The sequence below is a fragment of the Nipponia nippon genome, unplaced genomic scaffold, assembly GCF_047370975.1.
Source record: "Nipponia nippon isolate SJK-2023a ecotype South Korea unplaced genomic scaffold, ASM4737097v1 scaffold_1, whole genome shotgun sequence".
NCBI classification, from domain to species: Eukaryota; Metazoa; Chordata; class Aves; order Pelecaniformes; family Threskiornithidae; genus Nipponia; species Nipponia nippon.
In genome coordinates, this window is record NW_028262290.1 from 155,053,311 (window position 1) to 155,070,753 (window position 17,443).

Sequence of the window (17,443 nt, forward strand, 5' to 3'; positions counted from 1 at the left end):
TATATAATATGCCACTGGAAGCAAGAAAGTGCCAGAAAATGTGCCCTGACTATGAAGCTGATTACCAAGGAGGATAAAAGTACATTCTGAAACTAGAATAATTCTGGCCCTCATAGCACACCTCCTGCAGCACGTGTGGATAACAGAACAGCTGTTTTAATAGCTAACACTCCCCACAAATGACAGCATGAAGACTTATGCCAAGTCAATCATTTCTTCTGATGCTAAAGCATTCTTCCTGATGCTAGATCTTAAGTGCAAAAGAGATAACCTCACTTATGCTGCCCTATCAAGTACAGGAAACCAAAATGTCTTCATTCGCAAAATGCTGGTATCTCAATCCAAACCCAGCAGAGACGCACTCGCAGTAGTGCAGCCAGAGGCAGGCTGCGAGACTGAAATGTTCTTCAAAGTTTCAGTCATCTAATGTGTGAAATGACAGCATTTCATCCGTATGTTCTCATTGCACACATTTTAAAGGGACAGTTAAGGAATTTAAATCAGGGACAGTACTGATCGCATAATTATACCTAAATATTTTCTGAATATGTGCAGTGAAAATGTAACTTCTGCCTAGGAGACTGGTTGGCTTAGCACTTCCTCCAGCAAGCTTGTTTGAATTCAGAGCAGACTGAATTTCTTGGAAACTGTCGTGCTTCAATATGCTGTTATTTAGTCTAAGTAAAATACATCAAAAACTTCATTCCAGGGTGGCCCAAAACTACCATCACAACTAGGAGTTGTACGTGCACTTTTTGTCAGTGTTAATGAGGACAGAAAGGATTTCCCACCCTCCCATGATACAAAGGTCATGCAGGTTATGTTCCTTAAGGCAGGATGCTTTGAGAAACCCAGCACTACCATTATTCTGCTGCATGAATTTAGTAGACAGAAAATTCATGATAAGATGGGACCCAATCTGCTAGCCACCATTAAAGTCATTATTTGGTTTTCTATCTATTTTTAAAATAATTTCCTTTAAGTTAGTAATTTTGTCACTCTCTATATAGAATCAAGTGAAATGGTGGTTTTGAGTTAACAGACGGGGTACTATATGAAGGTTTTTTCTTTGAATCAACTAAAAGTGTTACATACTCTTTTCCAGGATCTGCCTAAGTAGTTCTAGCAAAATAAAGAATTATTTTTGCATCCACTCAGAAGGACTTTAGTATTTTATGCATTTGTTCCTTAATTTGATTTATAAAATTTTCTTTGTAGAAAATTGTTATTTTCTGGATTTGGCTTTCCTGTTGCTTTGCTTTTTGTTTTATTTTCCTGTCAGTGGTAAAAGCTCATCCCTTCCACTTCTGTTCTTTCTAAAGTGTATAACGCCTGTGTGGAGGCATCTGCAGGAGCCATCTGGTTGGAGGGAAAGGGATGATGATCAAAGATTAGCAGGGCATTACTCTTCTTACCATAAAGATGTACTTCTTTGACTCTGATGTTCTAGCTCTAAAGATCTAGAACAATCAAGCACGATCTGAAACAATCAGGAATGTACATTAGGTGTAAGAAACAAAACCAATTGATCATCTTGTTTAAATACCTTGGAAACAAAAATTTCTAACTGCTTTTTTTCTTCCTCACCCTCAGTCTGAATTCTAAGTATCTTACTCATCTGGACAAGTAAACAATGTATTGGAAGAGGTTCATTTAATATAGTCCTCTTTACATAAAGCATAAGACCATGAGAATGACTACAGTGGTGAGCTCAAAGGTCCACGTAGACCTGCACACTGTATTTAGGGTCTAAGTTGTTTCCATCATGAAGATCCAAGAATTCAGTCCCTTGGGTATTTTTTATGTGAAAACAGATAGTCCTGAAACTTCCTAGAAACACCTGAAACTGAGGTACTATCAATGTTTTCAGAGGAAATACACACAGGGTTTGTGTCTCTACTGTGCATTGCTTGTTTGGTTGTTTTCCTTAGCTATTTTACATTGTAAAGCTCTGTCTTGTAATCCATGCCCAACTCTGGATCTGGATTTTCTTGTTGCATTATATAGTCATTAAAACCCATGCAAAGGGAATGCGAAGAATAGCCATGCAGACTTGCATTCCAGAGGCAAGGCAGTGCAGAGTCTAGTCCAGAATGATTGCTGGTGTTTTAGGGAGGCTATCATTGTAAAAGACAAAAGGGAGACCTATAGAAATATCCTGTTTGGTTTATTCTTTGTTAACACCAGTTTTGTTTTCCTGGATATTTAATAAACATTCATTCAATGCAAGAGTCATAACCTGAAATTCTTATCCTAACACATAGTCCGTGAGCTAGATCCGGCCCACAAACTATTTTTTCTAGTCCTGAGAAATGCTGTATAATCAGTTAGAATGAGTACACTGATGTTAAGGGTATATAAAGTGTTGCGTGAGAGTGCAGGTTGCATATAGACAGAGCCAGGTCAGGGCTGGCTGGGTTTATTAGACCACATGCATCACAGTGGAAATATGGATTTACCTAATCCCGCCCAGAACAGCTGACTCAGGAAAAAAGCATACTAAGGTTAGCCCTGGACAAGTATTGGAAGCTGAGACTTTTAATTCCTGTTTGCTCATTCCTCTTCTGTTTCTTTATTAAAATGATACTCTATTAAAAATGTATGGGTACTGCAAAACAATTATGTTATTCCTACTGTAGGAAATAACATTTAGAAATGGTGTAAGGCCAAACCAATCATTTAGAAAATTTTAGCAAACTTTTTGAACATGATCATTTGAAGGTGAACTGGAACATAAGGTTTATAGTTGTGAACCCACCAACAGATGAAAGAAAGAAACCTTAGAAGTTTGAAATTCATTGCCAGAATGTAATTGCCTATGCCATCAAATAGGAAATGTTTGGAGTGGTGTTGCCGGTTGTGTTTTTTTTCAGCAGTGCTGTGCGGACATCATCCTGCTACCTTTATCAAAAGCTGTCACATCCTCACTGGACTTGACCAAACCCCCATGCATACAACAGAATGAATATGAGCTAGGCAAGCAGTACCATATTTGATCTTTGCACTTGACCCTCGTACTTGATCCTCAGCCCATTTTTCAAGCTCCCAAGTTATGTCAGCTTCCTTCTATATGACAGCACATATGTTTCTAGTCATCAACATTGTATTAGAAGGAGCAGTGCATTTAAACCTAGGAGCTACATAAATGGCAAAAACATAAGAGGCAAGCTTTATTGGTGCAGTCTTGGTACTGTAGTCCAGGCAGGTGTTGCACTTAAGTGTCCAAATATTAACGACTGCATCTGTGTAAATATCTGTTAATTTCATTGGTATCCGTGGAAATATAAACCTTCCTAAGCTCTTTCTCTGATAGAGCTCACTGAAGGAGTGGACTCAGTTTTCCTATGAATCCACAAACTTGGTTCTGACATAGTCCATGGGATGCTAAGGCATATTCTTAATATATATACTCTACTTGGGCAGCGTATTTAGTCAGTCCTTAGGTTTTCTTCACTCAGTTCTGCACACTTGATCCTCCAAAACACAAACGCAGTGACATTTCACCAAACTGTGTGTGAGACGGAAAAGTTAATGGGAGGATCTCTGATGTCCTAGAAATGGAAAACACTCAGTCAGACAGAAATAGGGTTTTGAGGTGCATTTTATCTTAATAAACTTTAGCCGTGTAAAGGCTAAGCTTCTCCATTATCTGTGGTGAGAACTGGCAATGGACAACTGTCTTAAGTCAAATATCCCTGAAGGTTTCTGTCTCTCTCTCTTGACTGTTGGGGAAGCCTGTGAACAGCCTTGGCCCAGACACCAAATTGTTTTATGTCTAAAGCTTGGAGAAATTAATTCTATCCACGGCCATCATAATAACTGTCACAATAATCTTTAGTTATTACAGTAAGTCCTTCAGCACTGGAAAGATCATAGTGGATCAATTTTGCTGCATTTGATTAATCATCCTTTCTTCAGTGTTGTGCCCTATCTAAAGCACTTGAGTAATCTCTAGAAAAGTCAGTGTAAAACTTCAAATGCACCTCTGTATTAAAAGAAACCCTCGTATTTCAAATTTCTTACGCTTTATATGAGATATGATACTTATCTCTTTGAAAAGCAAACTGTTTCTGCAAGGCAACTGTACTGATTCAAATAGAAATGTCCAGAAAAAAGAATAGCACTAGGTAACTAAAAGGGTTAAACAGAAAATTAGACTTTAAATGTTCATGCTACTAATAACAACGAATAACACCAGTTCTCCATCTAGAAGCAAGCCCGATCTACAAATATCTTTCATAGAACATCATTCATAGTAGCGTAATGACAAAGTAATTCCCACCTTAAGCTAGGAGAGTAACACTCCCTAGGGGCATTAGGGCTGTTTCGTCTGTGTGTTTTCTGGATTTTGAATTTGAATGAAAACTTATATTTACTCTTCCTATTGGAATAAGGAAGGCAGGAAGGGTCTGTGTCATCTTGAATAAATACTTGCTCCTGATAAACAAAGAAGACTGTGTTATAGATCAACAAACTTGAAGAGTAGCAATGCTGGCTCTTCTAAATATTTGTGTTAGACTCATTAAATCCTTTGGTAGAATTATGGTGTAGAAACCTGTGGATTTGCCATAAAACAGTTTAGCTACCAGCAGCATCCTTTTTACAGCTCCCCATGCATTTATTGCTATGTCAAGAAGGCAGAGGTCAGGAAAGACAATATGAAGTGTATTACTAAGTTTACTCTCTCAGAAAACAGTGACATATTGGAGGCCAAATCGTATTTCCTTCACAAGCATTGGTCCTGAAACAACAATGTACTTCAGCAAATTCCTAGCTCTAAGTGCTTAATACCCATCCTAGGATATGTGCATCCCCAGACTGAGTCCTGAGACCAATGTCCTGTCACGACCGTATTAGCATAGATGATCTTACTGCAGCCTCTAGTTTCCTTAGGAGACAGGGAGCCGCTCCACGCTCCAACCAGGTCTGTAATTCAGATGATCAGAGGACCTGCACAGTGGAACATACTGACTACATCTGTCACACAGGATAGAGACACCCAGTTTGGGCTGGGAGGCTGCAAACGGGGTTACAGGTAGACATAAGCTAAAAGAACTTGCAAAATTGTGGCCACTTGATCCTGTCCCTCACAAAAAGCATCAACTTCTGAGGGATTATACTTATAAAAAAGCTGATGAGACTCATGCATTTTACATATAATATAGCTTAATCTAAGTTGAAGAGATTCTAAAGGAACTATCCCATTTCCTACTGACTCCAGTAGAATCGGTCCATGTGTTATGACAGCAAAAAAAGTCTTTAAAAAGACAAGCACCTTGAGGCAAAGGCTGCTACTAAGCCTTCATCCCCATTTACAGGATTTATTAAAATAATATAAAAAGGAAATAATAGGAACCATCATTTTAGCAAGGTGACCTTCAGAAAGGACATTTCAAAAAAGAAACTGCAGTTCTTTACACATAATACATAATGTGTACAGTCTGCAACCATGTAACTCTGAACAGACTGCACTTAGAGCTTTCAGCATGTTGGTGAAAAGAGTGGGTAAGTTAATTGCATAATTGCAGCTTTATGTAATGGTATTTATGTTAGGTGAATTTATAATTTACTATTACAGTATGTTGTAACGGATTAATATCCACTTATCAGTCTATGAACAGCCCTGTATCCATTACACTGAAACTCACTTAAAGGTAGAATAATCACACTAATAGAATAAATGTACTCTTCACAGGGCAGTCCTTTTATTTAAAAGAACATGTGAGGCATCCGCAAGGACAGAAAGTCCTTGAAAGGGGCATCTGTCTAGTATTAGACTGCAAGATATATCTGGAGACATTCTAGGCTTCCGCTGAAAGTTAAATTTAGCATAATCTTCATCAATAAGGAAAAAACAGATAATATAACAATATGGTCCTTTGCATTGCTGAGCATCAGGAGTAACTCCTTGCAGTTTCACAGTCCATCTGAATAATAAAGAGTGTGAATGGTCAATTAAGTTGATAAGGATGCAGGGCATCAGTACATTTACACCAAGCCAATGTATAAACCACTGTCTAATGAATGCCTGATAGGAATACCTGAACTTAATTAACTCTTATCCTGTTCAAAATCGGAGGTTTTGGCATGCTTCATCTAGATTATCTTTATTGGTGGCAAATTGTCAGTTATCAAAGTTTACCTCTCCTTCTAACAAAGCTTAAAATGTAAACAATGCAGGAAGAGTACTAAAGCAGAATACCAGGATGAAGTAGCTTAAATTTATTATCAAAAAGAATAATACCTAGTGTATAGCTCTACTGGATTATTAATGGTTATACCTAAACCAGAAAAGCTCATCATTTTCAAAACCAGAGTTGCACACCGCGTTACCCCAGAAACCATGGTGGCATGCCATGGTTTGGGCCACCACTCTGTCTCAATGGCACACCAGTACAGGCACGTGACCACACTGGTATCACGTCAGAGGGAGGTATATATGCTGCACAGATTTTTTTTTGCGGTTCGTTTAGAAGAGACGAGTTCATCACCTTGAACTCAGCCATAAATCCCACAACTTTTCCCTCAGTATGACCTCTCCATATAGGCTTACAGCATCATGCAAACAATGTGTAGGACTAAGGGTTGAGATCTGTATCTGAGGTAGTCGTGTCTTTTCCTGTTATAGTGAATGGGTGGAAATAAGCACTGCTAGGATGCAATTCATCTCATCCTAAAATAAACATCTAAAATAGGTCACATGTATAACACCCCAGAAGTGCCTATTTATTTCCATTGACAAGAAAGATAGCCTAAGGTTAGATCTAGAATACACATTGCAGGCATTTTTATTTTTATTGAAATTAATTGGAACTTCAATGGGAGTTAGGCTTCCAAATAGTGTTGATGTTTTGTGTCCTGCTCTTTTTGGCTACATCTACACTTTTTTTAGTCAAGACAGCAAAGAACCAGCAATCCACAGCCCCAGTACTGTGAACCAGCTCACAGCTATACTGATGAAGTTTAGGGGCCATAAGAAGTACAAGTCACACTTATAAGGCATGAAGATCACAGAAAGCATCAAGAGGATAATCAGGAGAGCATCAACAGCGTATTTAGGATCTAGCCCCCAGCCCATTTCTGGTCTGTGCATGGGATTTACTGCTGAGGTGACTATTTGGTTTGCATCAGAGCAGAGCCCAGGTAAGAACAAAGGTTATATTTCTATATATATTTCCATATATATTTCTATATCTTAGAAAACAAGGCTTTGATCATACCTCAGTGAAATATTAGCAGCAAGTGTAGGCTCTATAAACAATAACACCGTCATTATCTAAAGGTGCCCTAAGCAAGATAAAGACTTGTCACATATCAGTGGTACTGCCTGCTGATGTGGCTTTTGCTTGCTGCAAGAGGTAAAATCTTCTGTATCCAGATATGTAGAGACAGGGGTTTATTGATCAGTATATGCCTTTCTATTTTATGAACATGTATTGTGAGAGATTGTGTGTGTGACAATCATTCTGTTTTTCCTTATATATGTATATATATATATATATTTGAGATAGGCACCATCTATTGATTTTGATAACACACGTATGATTTTATGAACATCCCTTCTTAGTAACGGCAGTGAGGTAGAGACCACATCTCCAGGAAATTTGTGCATATAAATGGAAACATTTTTTAAATGTACTTAGATTGTACTTCTGTTCTGATGGGTAGTCCAGGGATGTAGCACCTGAGAAAAAACAACCCTTTCTGCATAAGGCATCACATTCTAATATCTATAGGACCATGATTTTCTCTACTGAAAGCATACTGGTTGTCTTCAAGATGCATCAAAATATATCACCTGTGCAGAACGCATAGGTAAAGTTGTTCAGAGTAACTTGAATAGACCAGATACTAGACTTCTTAGTCACACAGAGTTATTTCCACATCTTATTTCTATTAAGTAAAATTGCAGCAGCAGTTCAAAGTTCAGACATACCTAGTAGGAAGCTAAGAGGAAAAAATAATAATGAAAAGGAAACACACTTTCAAAGTGCAAAAGACACAAAATATTGATCAAAAAAACAGTGCCTGAATGAGACTTGAGGTAGCTGAAAGCCCTCTGCCAGAGTACCTAACAGCGATTTATACAGGCAAATAAAATTCCTGTATGCACACAGTGATGTCAAATGCAAATCTAAATGTGAAGAAATTATTCAAACAGTGCAATGTGACCACAAGGAAAACACTTCTGTACCTGGTCACTGTATTTTAAAAGTAAAATGACATAAATGAGGACTGAGAAGAGGACAAACAGAACAACAGAGAGATACAAAAATTCCTTTAGCAGCTCAAAAAGGTTAGAGAAATTGCTAGGCAGGCTTTTAAGAGAGGGAAAACTGCACTGAGAATAAGAAAAAACAACTCTGCAAGAAATTAGAGTGTTTGAGTGGATACTGTAGTCATACCAGAAATGAAAGTAAAACCTACAGTGTTAAACTGGTCTGAAGTTTTCATTTTTTTTGAAGTAGAGAGAACTTAACTCTTTCCACACCTGCCTTCTACTCCAGCTCCTGCACACACAGAACTCTTCTTAACAAAAGCAAATATCCAGAGATTCAAAAAAAAAAAATGCCAAAGTCTTTGTCCATATAATTCAAAGTTAGGTTAGACGACTGAAGTTAAGCCATTCCTGTCTACATGACTGGCAGCTCCACAGAGAGCAGTAAACCATATTTGACAGCCATGGGGTATCATGCCCATAGAATGTGTCCTCAGCACATGTGGACAGGTTTTGCTGGAACTCAGGAAAAAACGGAGAGTTTATGACCCTTGGAAGAAGGGACAGGCAACTCAGGAGGACTACAAGGATGTTGTGAGGTTATGCAGGGAGAAAATTAGAAGGGCCAAAGCCTAACTAGAATGTAATCTGGCTACTGCCATAAAAGACAATAAAAAATGTTTCTGTAAATACATTTGCAACAAAAGGAGGGCTAAGGAGAATCTCCATCCTTTATTTGATGCGGGGGGAAACATAGTAACAAAGGATGAGGAAAAGGCTGAGGTACTTAATGCCTTCTTTGCCTCAGTCTTTAATAGTCAGACCAGTTGTTCTTGGGGTACCCAGACCCTTGAGCTGGAAGACAGGGACAAGGAGCAGAATGAAGCCCCCATAATCCAAGGGGAAATGGTTAGCAACCTGCTACACCACTTGGACACACACAAGTCTATGGGGCCAGATGGGATCCACCCAAGGGTACTGAGGGAGCTGGCGGAAGTGCTCACCAAGCCACTTTCTATCCTTTATCAGCAGTCCTGGCTAACCAGGGAGGTCCCAGTGGACTGGAAGTTAGCAAACGTGATGCCCATCTACAAGAAGGGCTTGAAGGAGGATCCAGGGAACTACAGGCCTGTCAGTCTGTCCTCAGTGCCAGGGAAGGTTAAGGAGTAGATCATCTTGAGTGCCACCCGGCGGCACATGCAGGACAACCACAGGATCAGGCCCAGTCAGCATGGGTATATGAAAGGCAGGTCCTGCTTGACTAACCTGATCTCCTTCTATGACAAGGTGACCCGCTTAGTGGATGAGGGAAAGGCTGTGGATGTTGTCTACCTGGAATTTAGTAAGGCTTTTAACAGTCTCCCACAGCATTTTCCTGGAGAAACTGGCTGCTCATGGCTTGGACAGGTGTACTCTTTGCTGGGTAAAACACTGGCTGGATGGCCAGGCCCAAAGACTTGTGGTGAATGGAGGTAAATCCAGTTGGCGGCCGGTCACGAGTGGTGTTCCCCAGGGCTCAGTATTGAGGCCAGTCCTGTTTAATATCTTTATCAATGATCTGCATGAGGGGATCGAATGCACCCTCGGTACGTTTGCAGATGACACCAAGTTGGGAGGGAGTGTTGATCTGCTGGAGGGTAGGAAGCCTCTACAGAGGGATCTGGACAGGCTCAATCGGTGGGCTGAGGCCAATTGTATGAGGTTCAACAAGTCTCAGTGCCAGGTCCTGCACTTGGGTCACAACAACCCCATGCAATGCTACAGGCTTGGAGAGGAGTGGCTGGAGAGCTGTCTGGCCGAAAAGGACCTGGGGGTACTGGTTGACAGCTGGCCGAATATGAGCCAGCAGTGTGCTCAGGTGGCCAAGAGGGCCAATGGCATCCTGGCTTGTATCAGAAATAGTGTGGCCAGCAGGACTAGGGAAGTGATCATCCCTCTGTACTCAGCACTGGAGGGGCCTTGAATACTGTGTTCAGTTTTGGGCCCCTCACTACAAGAACGACATTGGGGTGCTGGAGCTTGTCCAAAGAAGGGCAACAAAGCTGATGAAGGGTCTAGAGGACAAGTCATATGAGGAGCAGCTGAGGAAGCTGGGGTTGTTTAGTCTGGAGAAGAGGAGGCCGAGGGGAGACCTTAACGCTCTCTACAACTACATGAAAGGAGCTTGTAGTGAAGTGGGTGTCAGTGTTTTTTCCCAAGTAACAAGCAATAGGACAAGAGAAAATGGCCTGAAGTTGCGCCACGGGAAGTTTAGGTTGGATATCAGGAAAAATTTCTTCACCGAAAGGGTAGTCAGGCACTGGAACAGGCTGCCCAGGGAAGTGGTTGACTCTCCATCCCTGGAGGTATTCAAAAGACATGCAGATGTGGTGCTTAGGGACATGGTTTAGTGGTGGACTTGGTAGTGCTAGGTTAATGGATGGACTCGATGATCTTAAAGGTCTTTTCCAACCTAAACCATTCTATGATTCTATGAAGTTCATAGCACATGCCCTAAACGAGACTGAAACTTTCACCTCAAGTTGACAGCAAAATACTCTAAATGCTCTAACAGCATATGCCCACAGTGGGGCAAAGTGTGCTGATAACCTACCAAAAGGCTGAAGTACATGAATGCACACCACTGGTGACAGGCAGGCAATGCCTGGACATGGGTCAAGTTCCACAGGAGCCCAAGGAAAGCGTTAGCTCATGAGCTGAGACCAAATGACCTCTTACAGTGGTCTTTAGTATCTATTTTGTGCTTAAAAATGAGCTATTTTGTGGTCTTTCTCTTATTTTAGTCCTACATCAGACACATTTGTTCTTTCTAAAGCATCACATATCTGAACTAGGGTGAATGAATAAATTTATCTGAAGTAGGGTAAATTAAATGGGTAAGTGCTGCCTTTGAACTATTAGCAAAGAAAGTTAGGATTTACAATGTAGAAGTTACTTCAGAGGTGTTTGATAACAGAGGACAAATTCCAGCTTCCTTAAGTTCAAGGACTGAAAGACTAAGTAATTTCCTTTGAATTAGGATCCAAAGAGTTCCTGAAGGCCCAAAGTTTAGAGATATACAGGGGGCAGAGGAAATGGGAAAAAAAAACCCAGAAGAATGGAAGAAAATAATATCTGCATAACCACTGTTAACATTTATTTCTTAAAAGTCAAAATATTGCAGTGTTTCCCTAAATTAAGAATCCTTTTTGAAAAAATGTATGTCCCCATTCCTTATTTTAAAGCCAAGTTTCAAAAGCTCATCTCATTGTAACTTTATTATGTTGTATCAACACGCATATTCATGACTAGGCCAATCTCAAGTCTTTAAAACTTTTAGCGTCAAAATGAAATTTTTAAACACTGTTTAGAAAGCATAAAAAAAGCCATCAAGGATCATGTATTCTAGAAAACTCATGCACTGTGCCCCAGCTGCATTTCCTTGAGAGAGGTGAAGAGAAGGCAGGATGTTAACTAGCCCAGAACGTGTCCCTGTTAGCTAGTTTCTCTGAATTCATGCAGACAGGCAGGCATCTCCAAAGGACCATCTATCCCACCTGAAGATAGTCATGTAAGATTTGGGGGCTGAATTGCTCTTTTGAGTTACTTTTGCCTCTCACAAGGAAAGCTAGTGAACTGAACTAGCCAGTGAACTTTTAGTTGACTAATTAAATGACTGTATCCATGGTACACACATTCTACCAATACAGCAGCAAAGAGAGGCAGTTAGTGATTCAGGGCTAATTCATAATTTGTTAATGAAGGTGTAGGAAAAGATGTAAAGCCTTCATTTTTCCTGTTACTAACAAGCAATGAAAAAAATTACATTAGGTTTTAGCAGCAAAAGATAATGAAATTACAGTGGGTGAGTACCTGGCTTACTAGCAAATACCAAGTAAATGCTAAACAGAGCTCATGTGGGTCCTAGAGGGAGGTAGAAGAGTCAGGATTATGCCTAAACCTTCATACTCTGCTGAAATACGTAGTGTTCACTGATTCTCACCTTGCAGATTGGAAACCCAAGCAAATGAAGAGGAACTATTTTAATGTATTCTTCAAATTTGGGGTTATAATGCAAGACTTCCCAGAATAGTTAGGTGAATAAACTTAGAAATGAGGACACATTTTTTAAGGGTTTACTCAGCATTTAGTTATGTAGATCAAGGGAAAAAAATTTAAGTGGAAGTATTGCGAAGAACATATTGTTTCTTTCAGATAAGAGATGGTTTATGAATTCCTTTAAAGTGTCGAAAAATGCATAATGAAAAATTATGCCATCAATAATGTAAAATGGAAGGAGAGAAATGGAACAAGTTAGGCCTGCAGCATTTTATTTATGTAAAAGAGCTCTTCTATAACCTTGTCCTGATAAACAAAGAAAAAAATGTTTAAAACATGTTTTTTATAAATCTTTATTTTTTCACTCTACTGGTGAAATAAGATAGACAGTAAATAATAAAAGATAGAGTACAGCATCATGTCTTTAAAGACAGCATATATGAAAGATTTACTTTGATAGCGTTTAAGTGTAGGGTGCAGAAAGGAAAAATCCCCACACCTTATCGCTCATTCCGTTATAATACTTTCTATCGGTAGGAACACAGTGGTAGACACTTACTCTTATTTATTTCTGGAGGTAATGCTGTTTGCACAGGTGACATAACAATTTTTATGCTCAAAGGCACACTCATCAGTGATACAAATAATTGTCTTAGTACTATGTATGAAGCTGCCTGTAAAAATTGTACTCGGTAAATGGGCAGGAAAAAAGAAAGGGCTAGAGTAAAAATACGACATGGTCAACTTTTCCAGAGTGAATATATTCTTTTGTAGTTATTAGGAAGTTCAGTCTTAGCCTTGCCCCTGCCAGAGTCTGCCACACCCACCTATGAGATGGGAGGCAGTCCCCCTGCGTCAAAGCTGTTGTCCCCAGAGTGGGATCAGTTGAAAGGAAGGAGGTAACCTCATCCAATGTCATCAGCACAGAAGGGATGAACAGAGCTTTGCCAGCTTGTAATAGCAGAGGATGAAATTAGAGGGAACCCCAATTATCTGCCGTGGCTCTATTTGTGCAACGGCAAGCTACAATAAAATTATTATGAAGAAATATAGGCAGAAGTGTTCAGAGGAGACAAGAGATTTTACAAAGTAAAAAAAAGAAGTATTGGTCTTCACCAGTTTTTAGGACTGTTTTAAGAGGACTATCTGCTAAAGGACACATTGGAGTTATTCATAATACAATAAAACTAATGGTAAATGTAGGATCTGGCAGCAAAGACCGGATCTTTCTTGACTTTTCTTGAAGAGTCAAGAAAATGTCAGTAGTTCATATCTCTGTAGTTACTTATATACTGCACTTTGAATGTTACTTTCTGTCTGCAGGAGCAGGGAGTGAGGCAGCCTGCATTCTAGATAGGCCTCCAGAGATCAGTGGAAATGGCTGGAAGCCATAGAAGTGTGTAAAATGTGGTTTGTGCCCATTTTTTTTGCTTTCTGTATAACATGGGAGTGATGTCTGTGAGCTTAGGAAGATGTTTTGTGTACTGCAGCATTGTCAGGCTAAGGTCAGGGGTTATGTCTAATGCTGCTAATGAGCTCTCTGCGTTGGAGCCCCTTGTGGGGAACGAAAGGCATTTTAAAGTTCAGTGGAGCACCATTTTATGAATGCAACCTCTTTAGAAATAAATAGACCAGATTTAAGGTATTGCCTAAAAAAAGATAGATGAATGGAAAGGTGCCTCTGTATTAACTGGATTGCTATGAGTTTAGATAAAGGAAGAAAACACTATTGCTTGCAACTGTGATGGTGCTATTAAAAATGGTCAGCCTGGGTGCATTCTCCAGCTAAGTCCCCAAGGACAAAAAAAACTACATCACCATTCTGATGCTAGTGTTTAATGTGAAATTATATCTTTGGCTAGAAAAGAGCTCTTTGTCTGACACAGAGCATGGAGCTTTTGATTATGATGTTTATTAGGACTTACCAGGAAAGGTGGCTAATGTAGGGTGATAAGAGCATTACTAATTTTCTTTGACAAATGGCTCTCACATATTTTCCATTGTGAACTGTACATTAAACTGCAATTTCTTTCATGAATTTCCTTTTCTTACAGCTATGCAATACTGATTCCACACCTATCATACGGCAATTCTAATGCTCGCACACAATGAAGTAGTACAAAGAGTGCTAAGAAAACAAGATTAAAATAAATAAACATAAGGCTAAATATTTTTGCAGTCATGATTCTTCAACAAAGCCATAGTAATATGAAGTAATTCAAAAACACATACCTAATCCAGATATGTTAAAAGACATTATTGACTTCTCTTACCAGTATAATTTTTTGTTTGCCTTGATCCTAAGATCTACCAGTATTACAGACACTGCTTTCACCTCAACTAAAGCTGAAGGACCTGCTTTTCTGCATAAGAGGTGAGACCAGTGTAAGCTTCTGTCCTTTTACTCCTGGCAGCAATTTCCTCAATAGTATGAAAGAGGGACAAGTAAGTACTGAGATAAGATACTTTGGTTAGGGAAATTATTCCCTGTCATTCTCAGCAAGAATATCAGAAGGAGTTTAGTCGAAAACAGCTATAATACAGTAACATTTCTAGCTGAGATAATTAATTTAACAGGAAATCTCTAAAACCTGAAAAACTCTCTAGTTTTCATCAATTAAAACAAAAACATTTGAGCTGAACACAATCAAATCCTGGAACTCTTATGGGCAAAATAAATAGAAATGAAAAGCCTTGGGAACATCGGGTAACAGTTCTTTTTCATTTTTCATCAGAAAAAAATATTGAAATAGAGTATTTTTTACTGGGACAAATGAAAAGTATCTGAACTTGGACTGAGGGGCTGTGGAATCTTTCACAGTGATTCCTTTCACCCAGACAGCCTCTTGCCAACTTTTAAATCCTTGAGGAGATCATGTAACTGGATATGGAGTTCTATGTCTGTACCATGTTCTCCCTGAAGACCAACAGCTTTCCCATGTAAGTGCCATTTCTAGCCACCGTTTTCATTACTTTGAACAGAGAGGCTAAGTGTAAGGCAGTAGCACCGTGTACCCGTTAGCATCCAGCCCTTATCCCCAGAGCACCACTCTCCATGACTAAGTTTGGTTTAACGCTACAAATTCTTTGAGATGAAGATCTTCATTATGGTGTCCAGTGCTGCAGGATATTTTAAGAAAAGCAAGTCCATTCAGCTCCTGACAAGCATAAATGATCTAAGCCATGCTTAATAGTAACTGTAGTAACTTTGTCTTATAGCAGGAAACAGTACATGTCAATGACGTTTTAGAGTGCCTTTGAGGGAGGTTTTACTTATGTTGTAAGGCTGGGGAATGAAAATGCCCCACTTTGTTATGTGACATGAAGGTAAAGGTCTTTTCCACACCTCCAGAAAGTTGAGGCATGTAATGGTCCCATGGCCTGGGAAAGCTGTGCCTTTTCTCTTTGAAGGCAAAGGGACCTCCTCTTTCACTTGCCAGCCCAGCAGTTTCTGCTGCTAGCATGGCTGAAAAACAGTCTTGGGCTCATGCTTTCTAGAAATAACACCAGGTCCAGATCCAAATCCTTTTTGTACCAGGACAGTAAAGGAAGTGAGCTTCCAAGGATTCAGGACAGTGTAAGGGAGTCTTTGCAGTGGAAAATGTGCTGAGGTAGAGTAATTCTTAGTAATTAAAGCCAGAAAAACTGCCACCAAGAGAAAGAAATGGAAATCATCTGCCATGGGCTCTGTATTCATTCCTGCCTAAGCATTTTTCATTTCTCACTGTCTGTGAGTCTGGGTTTTTTTGTTTGGTTTTTTTTTTGTAAGGCATTTTTGTACAATTTGAGTAGATTTTTCACTTAAGGATTCAGTACCTTTTAGCAATTAATACAGTAGCCCATATACTCTTGAGCACTTAACCCCTGCACGGTTTTCATGTCCCCCATAACTTCTTCCATTTTTCAGCATTTCTCTTCAATATCTTTTAATTTTGACTGCAAGAGAGAAGATGATTTTTTGAGCTGGAACAGAAAGTTTCAGTGTGTGTCTTCTCTGCTGTTCTAATATAAGTGTAAAGGTTATCTTCACTCATGACAGCTCACAATGTTGCTCTCCTGCCTCTTGTTACTTATAATTCAGGAACTGTGTCGGGAATACCAAAATAGTGAGTGCAGCACTGAACAATCATCCAAGAAACACACAGTTCTCAGGAAATTCCAAAGTTAGAGAGATTTCAACGAGCAAGTGCTGGAAAGCTCCAATCATTATTATAGTCACCCTGTCAATCACTGATCTCTCCCTGTATAAATAATTATAATGTAAAGCTGAAGGAGGGATGAGAGAACACTAGGTTGCAGAGGAGGAGCCAGAATGCAAAGAAAACAAAACTGGGAACATAAGATGATAAATAGAAAGGAAAGAAAACCATCAGGTTTAGACAAAAGGTGTTAAAGGAAGGTCAGATTAACTCTGGGATTTATGAGCACTAATATAAAAAAAAAAGACAAGAAAAAAAAAAGAGGGTTATTAAAGTGCTTATATACAAATGGAAAAAACTTAGCAGCAAAGACAAGAGGGCTGACAGCATACACATATTTGGAACTTGTGATATTGTATGAATAGCTCAACTGGGCTAGAAAATAACAAGAACTGGGAGATTACTGTGAAAGAAGATAGAGTTTTGAGAGGACAGGGAGGGAGGGAAAGGGGGCAGGTGTAGTAGAAGGGTTCAAAAGTATTGCAAAGGATAATTCAGGAATGATATAGAGATGTTTAAAAGATAATTTATTGTGGGCATATTCCAATACTCCTCAGTGCAGCAGATGAGTGAATTTCAAAATGCGTGTGTAAATTGCAAACAAATAAAGTGATGTAGAAACTTAGGAAAGAGCAGTAGGTATATCAGTACAATTTAACTCTACACATAAAAGATGCCAGAAGGATATTTATGCATTTCTACTTGTTCTAGATATTAGGTATTTTATACAGTAGTAATGAGCACACTCAGCTGTATGCCCATAAGAGTTTTACTCCTCAAGGGTCTAAAGTTGACTTATTGAATGCCTCAGTCCCATAAACCTCCATAGGAATGGAGGGCACTTAACATTTGAAAGGTCCTTCATTTGCAAAATCAGTCAGTCAGTTGGGAAAAAAGTTCACAGACAGCACGGGATTCATTATCTTCAGAGGAGGCTGTGTAAGTGAAACTTCTCTGGAGAATTTGGAGGGTTACAGTTACGGCAAAA